This window comes from Phalacrocorax aristotelis, unplaced genomic scaffold (genome assembly GCF_949628215.1).
Source record: "Phalacrocorax aristotelis unplaced genomic scaffold, bGulAri2.1 scaffold_50, whole genome shotgun sequence".
NCBI lineage: Eukaryota > Metazoa > Chordata > Aves > Suliformes > Phalacrocoracidae > Phalacrocorax > Phalacrocorax aristotelis.
The window spans coordinates 283,567-292,837 of NW_027441151.1; the positions used below are offsets into that span (position 1 = coordinate 283,567).

The 9,271-nt window shown below is 47.9% G+C and overlaps 1 long non-coding RNA gene across 1 annotated transcript; it reads left to right on the forward strand.

The window, feature by feature from the left end:
• The first annotated feature begins 648 nt into the window (after positions 1-648).
• LOC142050957 (uncharacterized) lies at positions 649-2,897 on the forward strand. The gene is made up of 4 exons (XR_012658230.1): positions 649-746; positions 1,096-1,155; positions 2,154-2,308; positions 2,692-2,897. It is a non-coding gene; the product is annotated as an uncharacterized LOC142050957 (long non-coding RNA).
• Positions 2,898-9,271: the final 6,374 nt, after the last annotated feature.

Sequence of the window (9,271 nt, forward strand, 5' to 3'; positions counted from 1 at the left end):
CTTTAACAAAAGAGTGCAGTGTTGGCTGGCAGCAGCCTGCAGAGCATTTTTGCTGCCTGATCTCTCCTGTTCTTCTCTTCCACTCCTCTTTCAGGGCTGTAATTGTCATTTGGATAGTTTTAGAAGAGCAGTTAAGTTCCTCGCCTGTGTCTCAATGTGCTGGTAATACCAGGAAGGTGAATGCTTGAACCGGTCGGGCGGGTGGGAATAACTTGGCTGCAGGTAGAACTTCTGAGGGAAGACCAGCAAAACCAGGAAGCAAATAGCAAGTTCCCAAAAAATGTGCGGGTGTCAAACACATAAAAGTTTTATTGCCGAATGTTTTGTTTTTGGCAATATGTTCCAAATGCCTATTTTTGGTAAACATAACTTTTCAGGAGATTCAGGGTTGTGTGTGGCAAAACATGTCCCTCTGTTTTTGTGTCCTGCCGCACAAACGGCCGGCGGCAGGGCTCTCGTTCCCCGCTCTCGCTATTGCCACAGCAGGGCTGCGATATTTAGACCTAAGGGATGGGTTTAGGAATGGAAGGAGAGAGAACGCCTGTGTTCTGTAAGGGCTATGAATGCTGACCCTTTGCCTCCGTCTGCCGCTTTTCCTGTGCGGGTGATGAAGCCGTTTTACTTTCCTCTGTTGTTCCTGGTCTAAGTAGTTGCAAGGCTGTCGCCGCTGTGGGTGTGCAATTTGTGTTGCTGTGTTTCTGTGGAGTCCTAGCTACGGCTCGCTTCTAGTGTGGCCAAGCGTCAAGGTAGGGCTTTCAGCTTAAAGCTTCAGAAGCGCTGCGTGCCGAGATGGGTGTAGGTGAAACTGCTGTTGCGCCTGCAGCTGTGCTCGCAGGGATGCTGGGTGGCTCCGCATCAAACCGGCGAGGTGCGCGTGGACCTCCGTCGGGCTGCGCCCTGGGTGCGCGAGCGTGCCGTGTTTTTGCTGTTCCGGCTTGTATGTGCGAGGGCTTAACGTTTGATTTAATGCATTTCCTTTAACGGCAGGCTGTAGTTGGGCTCTAGATGGTATTCCTACGTGGGCGCAGGAGCTGTGGAATGGTTAAGCTGTTGCTGTGCCTCCAGGTGACTTGTTCAGTAACACTGTTTTTCCAGGTGCAGATGGATGAGTCGTGCAGGGCAACGGAGGAGAGCCCAGGGGAGCGCTGTAAGAAGGTGAGTCTGTGTGTAGTACTGGAGGGAAGATGTGACTGATGGCTATAGGGCTCCATTATGGGTTTTACTCTTTTTTTTTTTTTTTTGTGATCTGAGGGTGCTAAGCGATGAGCCGAGCGTGATGTGGGCCCTGGAGGTGAGTCAGGCAAGGTGACCGGTGCTTGGTGGGCTGGAGTAGGTGTTCTTTTTCAGGTTATTCAGGGTTTTTTCTCCTTCTCTTCACTTTCCCATCCCAATTTGGGGCCGATTCCCTCAAACGGGGACTTCCCCCTGTGGGGCTGCTTATGCAGCCTGGGAGCTGCTGCCTGGGCACAAAAATACCTCAAACCCCTTGACTCTGGGCCTGCAATGAGGGGTGAAAATACAGGAAGAATTCTGGTGGAAAGAAAACAACTTGGGGCTTCTGGGAAAGCCAACTCCAGCTGGATTTGTGCGGCTGGAAAGGAAAAAAAAAAGGGGGTGGGGGGAAGGAACAACAACCTAAAAGCACCCACCAACCATTCTCATGCACAAAACCGAAAGTGAAAATGACCATTTTTTGTAGGGCAAAAGCACAAAAAATCCCCACAGAACTCAGTAGTTTGGAAAAGCAACCCCAATTATTACATTATGTAAAGAAGGCGGGGGAAAAAAAAAGAAAACCAAACCAAAACCCGATCACAACCCTGATGCCACATGCCTACAAGCAGTTCCTGGGGCTTATTCTGCGGGGGTGGGAACCCAACCTTGTTCCCCAGGTTTGCTGTGCTGCTTCTCCTCCCTCGAGACACTTTGCTGTTTGGTGCAGAGGCAATGAATGGCGCTGCTGGGGCTGCGAGGGGGAAAGGTGCAGAGGAATAGAAGCTCTGTGGATGCAGCCAAGTTACGGTTTCTGGATGGTATTAATAGAGAAGAGTAATTCAGATAATGCTGCTGCCCAGCGACCAGAATTGGGTACTGAGCCCGGGAGCCGTGCACGCGCGGTGGCGTCCCTGTGATCCCCATTGCTCTCTCCGCAGGTAACAGCCCTGCGATGCTGCAGTGCCTGCGAGGTGATGCCGCCGTGCTCGTTGCTGCTTCCTGGTAAGGAAAGGCCTCCTCTGCTCTTGCTGCAGCGTGGTGGTGTGTCGGACACGATTCCCTGTGTCGGGTGAGGCCTAGGGCTGCCGGCGAGGTGAGCGAGCCCCTTTGGTGGGTGCAGGGGTATCTCCTTGTGTGCCTGTACTACTGGGGCTGGTGGGATGGGAAGCTTCAAATGACCCGCCGAGGCAGGCTTCTGGTATGCTAAAGGCGAGCGGGTGAGGGCAGCCCTAGGAGTTACCCGGGAGCTGATAGAAGGGAAGAGGGAAAGGAGGAGGAGGATGATGACCTTTTCCCCCTGCAGCTTCTGGGTGCAGAAGATGGCCGACTCCCCAGCTCACCAGAGCTCCCCCTCAGCCTCCCCTGGCCCCCCTTGCCCCGTGCGCCTGCCCCCAGCTCCAGCACGGGCGAGCTAGGCTACGTGCCTAGGAAGCCTCATCTGGTAAGAGCTGTAAGACACCCACGTATTCTCTTCAGGTGGAGGACGGCCTAGAGTCTGGAGCTGCAGAAGAGGCAGGGAGGAGAGGAGGGGAAAGAAGCATCTGAACGGCTAAATTGTGCCAGCAGCGCTGAGAGCGAGAGTCGCGGTGAGTCCTGGGCCACTGGGGCCCCGTTGCCTCTCTTGTGCGTCCTGGGCCCTCCCTGTCTCTCCCCCGGCCCCCTCTCTTTCCTTACCTGCTGCAAAATTTACTTTTTTTTTTGCGCCCCCCCCCCCCCCCCCCCCGCACCTTCTTTCTCCATCTCGCTCTGAGTGTCTCCCTGCCTCCCCGTCTTTTCAGTCCTCCCTCTCTCTGTCCTGTAGCCTGTGGCTCCTTTTTCTTTTTCCGCCTCTCTCTGCCTGGCTCTGGCTCCGTTTTTTTTTTTTTTTTTTCCTCCTGCTCTGTCCTGTAGCCTGTCGGTGTTTTGTTGTTCTCTGGCTCTCTTGATCTGACTCCCTGTGTTACCGAAAAACGCGTTAAAATCGGAAACGACTCCTCAACACCAATTTAGTATTAAAGAGCAGGCATTCTTTATTCGTGGCGCCGGATGCACGGGGGATCGCTCCTCCTTGTGTGCGTACCTCACGCACCTTTCCCGTACAATTTGTAGATCAATGTTTTACGTATTCATACATATTCATTATTGTCCTGTCTGCTGATTGGTACAAACTTGCTCGTTCCGTATGTAAATCGCTGCGCAGGCTCGGTTGTCCTCTTCCGTTGTTCTCTTCTGTTACTTGGGTCGGTGGTGGTCTGTGAGTCGGTGGTCGCGATCTCCCCCTGCCGGAATTACCTTTTAGCTTCTCGGCTCTTACTCTTGGCAGTCTTGGCTAGTTTTCTCAGTCCGCTAAGCGAAACAGCGTTTTTTCATCCTTTTCTGACAGAAGCACGTTGTCTGTTGTTCTGATCGCATTAATGATCGCCTACGGACTAAAATGCAGATCGACAGATACGCTGATTGGTACGCTCCATGTTCCCGTAATGGAACACCGTCTCTGGTTGATTTCATCATTTTGGTTACATTTCCCCTGTTTGGAAGTTCTGAAATAATAATTTTCTCAATACTTCCATCCTAGATCAATAATATTCCACTATGTCAGTTTAGTGTTTGCTTCATGTTCTGAAATTTTTCACTTGATTGTGGTCTCCAGGGTGTATGCAGGTCCCATTTTCTACCCAAAATTTTATTAAGTTGTTGAAGTACCTCTGCAAAAAAATGTGGTGCTCTATCAGAGGACATTCCCGTTGGCACTCTAAATCTTGGTATTATTTCCTTCAGCAACGTCTTAACTACTACTCTAGCTTTGTCGGTGCAGCACGAGAAAGCTGCTGGCCATCTAGAAAATTTGTCAATCAGCACTGACAAATACTGCTATATCTATTTTGTCTGGGTAACTCAGAGAACTTAATTTGCTAATAATTTCCGGGAGAATTTTTTGTTTTGTTACTCCTAAAGGTTGTTTCCTTTGGTTCAGGGGATTATTTCTAGGACAGATTGGACACTTAGCTACTATGGGTTTAACTATTCTTGTCGTGCCTACACACGCTACAGATGTTTTTAAACTCAAAACCGTAGCGCCTACAGCCTAATGTGTTTGCTCATGGTTTTCTTTTGCAAGTTCTGTCATAACTTGTGGGGTGGTTGTTGTTATTACTTGTTTTTCTGGTGTTACCTACCATCTCTCTGTGTTTTGTGATGCTTCCAATTGTTCTGCTAATTGCTCATCCAATTTATTATATCTCGGTTTCAACTTTGGAATTCTGATCTGTTTTACTGGTACTAGTGCAAGGATACCTTGCTCTGCAGTCCTCTTTGCAGCTTTATCGGTCAGTCGTTTGCTTATGTTTACAGCCGTCTGGCCAAATTGATGAGCTTTGCAACGCTTTACCGCCACTTCTTTTGGTTTCTGCACGTCTTCCGGAAGTTGGAGAATTTCTTCTTTATGCTGTATTGATGATTCTTGGGCTGATGGCAGTCCTTTCTCCTTCCCAATAGCTCCATGATCGTGGATCACACCAAATGCACGTTTGGAATCAGTCTAGATATTTATCCTTTGTCCTTCTGCCATTCGCAGAGCTCGCTTCAATGCTACCAATACTGCTTTCTGTGCTGAGGTGTTTGCAGGCAGCACCCCTGACTCCATTCCCTCGGCGGCGATAACGACAGCATATCCGGCCATTTGCTTCTCTTCTCGCCCAGAGCTTCTTCCATCTGTAAACAACTCCAGATCAGGATTTTCCCAGAGGTTTGTGTCTCAGGTCTGGTCTGCTGGAATAGACTTGTTCAATAGTTAGCAAGCGATCGTGTTCTAAATTGTCCGTAAGGTTTTCTGTTGTTAAAAACATAGCAGGATTCAGTATAGCAGTAGTCTTCGATTCCACATCGTCTTGTTCTAACAGAACAACTTGATATTTCAACATTCTGCTAAGGGATAGCCAACGACCCCCCTTTTGTTCTAAAACAGTCACCGCTATGTGCGGGACATATACTGTCATCTTCTGTCCCATTGTTAACTTTGGGGCTTCCCGGATCGGCAGCGCTGTTGTTGCTACTGCCCGTAAACACCTAGGCCATCTTTTACTCGCGTGGTCAGGTTGTTTGGAGAAGTAGCCCACAGGTCTCTTCCAGGTTCCCAGTCGCTGTGTCAGCACTCCAAGGGCTAAATGTTGTCTTTCGTGGACAAACAACTGAAAAGGTTTAGCGAAATCAGGTAGGCCTAATGCAGGGGCCATCATCGAGGCTCTTTTCAGTTCTTTGAATGCCGTTTGGCATCCGGGCGTCCAGGTTAAATATTTATCCTTTTGAGTCTTTCAATGCCTCAAATAATGGTTTTACATACAGTCTATAGTTCAGAATCCAGAGCTGATGCTATTTCATTGTTTTCAGAAAAGCTCTCAGTTCCTTCGGGCTGCTAGGTTCGGGAATTTGACAAATAGTTTCTTTCTTTTCACTTTCTAATTGTCTTTGTCTTTGAGATATTTCAAATCCTAAATAAATGGCTGCTTCTTTTCCTATTTGGGTTTTGTTTCTGGAAACTCCGCATCTTCCTTGGCCCAGAAAATTTAAAAATTTCAAAACATTTTTCTTTACTTTGTGCCGCTATCAGAATGTCATCCGCATTCTGTAACAAGATGCCTCTCCCTGGGTTCTGTTTTTTCTATATCTCTAATTTTTTTTTGCCAGCTGAGTCTCAAGTATCGTAGGACTATTTTTAAATCCTTGTGGAAGTACGGTCCATGGTAGCTGTGTCTTTCATTCTGTGGTGGGGCTTTCCCATTGCAAAGCAAATAGGCTTTGACTTTTTATGCCTGGAGGTATGCAAAAGAAGGCGTCCTTCAAATCTAGTACAGTAAACCGTTTATGCTCCTCCTTTAAAAGAGGTCAGTAAAGTGTATGGATTAGCTACTACCGGATGTATATCTTGGACCACCTGATTTATAGCCCTTAAATCGTGAACTAGCTAATACTCTTTGCCTCTAGATTTCTTTACTGGCGACACAGGAGTACTATATTCTGATTCACATTCCACTAAAAGCTCATATTCTGAAAAATTTTATAATTAACTTCTGTAATCCTTTTCGAGCCTCTCGCTTAATAGGGTATTGTTTTTGTCTTACGGGCTTGGCTCCAGGCTTTAAGGTTACTTTTACCGGCTCTGCCCACTTAGATCGCTCCGGAGCTCCGCTCGCTCAAACCAAAGGAATTACTACGTTTTCCACTTCCTTGGGAACCTGTTCCTCCCTGGAGGAATCCTGTAAAATAAACGCTCTCGCCTCTGTGGCTTTTGATTCTGGTATTAGTGATTTAATCTCTCCATCTTTAAAAGTTACTTGAGCATCTAATTGACCTAATAGATCTTGTCATAACAGAGGCAGTGGACATTCAGGCATAGACAGAAACTGGTGAGTTGCCCATTGCTTCTCCAATTTAAACTTTAATGGCTCTGAGAGGGGCTAATTTTTCTTTGCCCTGTTGCGCTAGCAACATCTACTGATTTATGATCAAATTTCTCTTCACGTGTATTCAATACCAAATAAGTGGCTCCCGTATCTACCAAAAATTCTATTTCTTCATTCCGTAGCTTCAGTGTAACCAGGTGTTCAGCTAGCGTTGATTCCCCTGGTCTCCTTCATGCCAAGCTACTTCAAGCATTTAACCCAGATCTCTGGATTCAGGTTGTTCTAGTTTCTGAAGGTTGTTTTCTCTCCCCCCGCCCCCATTTGGGGCTGATTGTCTTATGAATATAGAGACCAGCTGAATTGCTTTTTCTGGTTTTTCTGGGTTCAAATGAGTATATTTTCTGGTGGTCACCTTCAGTCTTTCCATAAAGGCTGAAGGGGACTCACTTAATTCTTGTCTCACTTCATAAATTTTGACCAATTTATTGCTTTTGGCATTGCTTGTCTTACTCCAAATAAAATCTCTCTCTGACATCTAGTCAACATTCCCCTGGGTCCTGGCTGATTAGGGTCCCACTCGGGATTTGTAGATGGAAAATTCTTATTCATTGTTCTCTGTAAATTCCTGTTAGCATGTGCTCCCTGCACCTGCCTTCTGGCTGTATTCCATACTATTTTCTTGTCAGTTTCATCAAGCGAAGTATCCAGTATCACAAGTAGAGCAACACTCTTTCAAGTTCTCACCACGTTTTCCTCTTTTCAGAAACATTGCCGTAGAATCTTGTGGACATACCTCACGCTGTTTCTGCTGCTCGGGATGATTCCACGGTGTAAAGAACAAATCAGCATATGCCACTTCTTCCCATTTGCCTTCCCTTTTTACAAAACAACATTAATTGCAAGATGGTACGATATTGCAATGTCTCGTGTTCTGGCCATTTGTGCCCACCTTCCAATTGATACGTTGGCCACCAATGATTGCAATATTCAATTAATGGTTTCCGAGTTAGTGGGTCACCGCCCCCGACGTCTTTCCAGTGCTTCAAAATACATCGCAAAGGTGTTCTCTGTGGGATAGGTTTCCTACTCAGTAATGCTCCCGTCTCCCAGTCGACTAGTAGTTGTGATAGTGCACTATCACAAATACTAGTCAGAGGGACTCCAACCCCCGTTGGAGGTCTCACTGGAAATCTGCCACTGGGATCTGTAGCCCCCTGCTAGATATCCCTGGAGACTTCAACCCCCTGTTGAAGACTCCCCTACCCTCGGGTCCCGCTCCACAGGCTTTCGCCTAGCAGAGACTTACCAACCGAGGCACCTCTTGGCCCCGACCCTGCGTGGCTTTCGCCGCGCCTTACGGGCAGGCCTGTGGGACTCAAACCCGCTATCCTATCCTATGTGGGAAACTAACCCCACGTATTATTCTACCTAAGTTTCTTCTTCAAAGAATGCCTTGTTTACCTCAATCCAGGGGATCTTGCTCAGAATTCTCTGGCCCGGGGATCGGAAGCTCTCCCGGAGAATTCCTCGGGGCCGGCTGCAGGTCCCACGATCCCACGGATCCGTCGAGATTCAAAAGCAGGTTCCCACCTGGGGTGCCAAAACTGTTACCGAAAAACGCGTTAAAATCGGAAACGACTCCTCAACACCAATTTAGTATTAAAGAGCAGGCATTCTATATTCACGGCGCCGGATGCACGGGGGATCGCTCCTCCTGGCGTGCGTACCTCACGCACCTTTCCTCTACAATTTGTAGATGAAAATTTTACATACTCATACATAGTCGTTATTGTCTTGTCTAGTGATGGGTACAAACTTGCTCGTTCCGTATGTCAATCACTGCGCAGGCTCGGTTGTCCTCTTCCGTTGTTCTCTTCTGAGTAGGTGGTGTTACTTGGGTCGGTGGTGGTCTGTGAGTCGGTGGTCGCGATCTCCCCCTGCCGGAATTACCTTTTAGCTTCTCGGCTCTTACTCTTGGCAGTCTTGGCTAGTTTTCTCAGTCCGCTAAGCGAAACCGCGTTTTGTCATCCTTTTCTGACAGAAGCATGTTGTCTGTTGTTCTGCTGACATTAACGATCGCCTAGGCACTAAAATGCAGATCGACAGGTGCGCTGATTGGTACGCTCCATGTTCCCGTAATGGAACACCGTCTCTGGTTGGTTGATTTCATCGCTTTGGTTACACCTGTTCCTGTTGTTCAGTTTCTTCTTTTTTGGCTTTGTGTGATTCTGTTTTTCTCTGCCTCGCTTTTCCCAGCTCCCCGTCCCTCACTTTTAATGCCCGTTATCCTTCACCAGCACACTCTCCCTTGGTTCCCATCCTCGTTTCTGAATTCCTCCTGCTTTGCCACGTAGCCCGTGACTTTTTTCTTAATCTCTCTCTGTCTGCCTCAACGCTCCCCCCGTGCTTTTTAATTTGTCTTCTCTGCTCTGTACCCTGCTACTGTTCTTGCCTTTCTGAGTTCTTCTCTGTCCAGCTCCCTTTCCCTATTCATGAATTCCTGTTCTTCCTGCAGCCACCGCTGTTCCCTGTGACCTCCATCTCTCTCTGTCCAGCTCCCTGTCCCTAGGTTTTAATTCCTGCCTCTGCCCGCTGTAGCCTGTCTAGATGTTTCTCTCGGCCTCTCTCTCTGTCCGGCTCCCTCTCTCTGTGTTCTAATTCCACGTTCTCTGTCACGT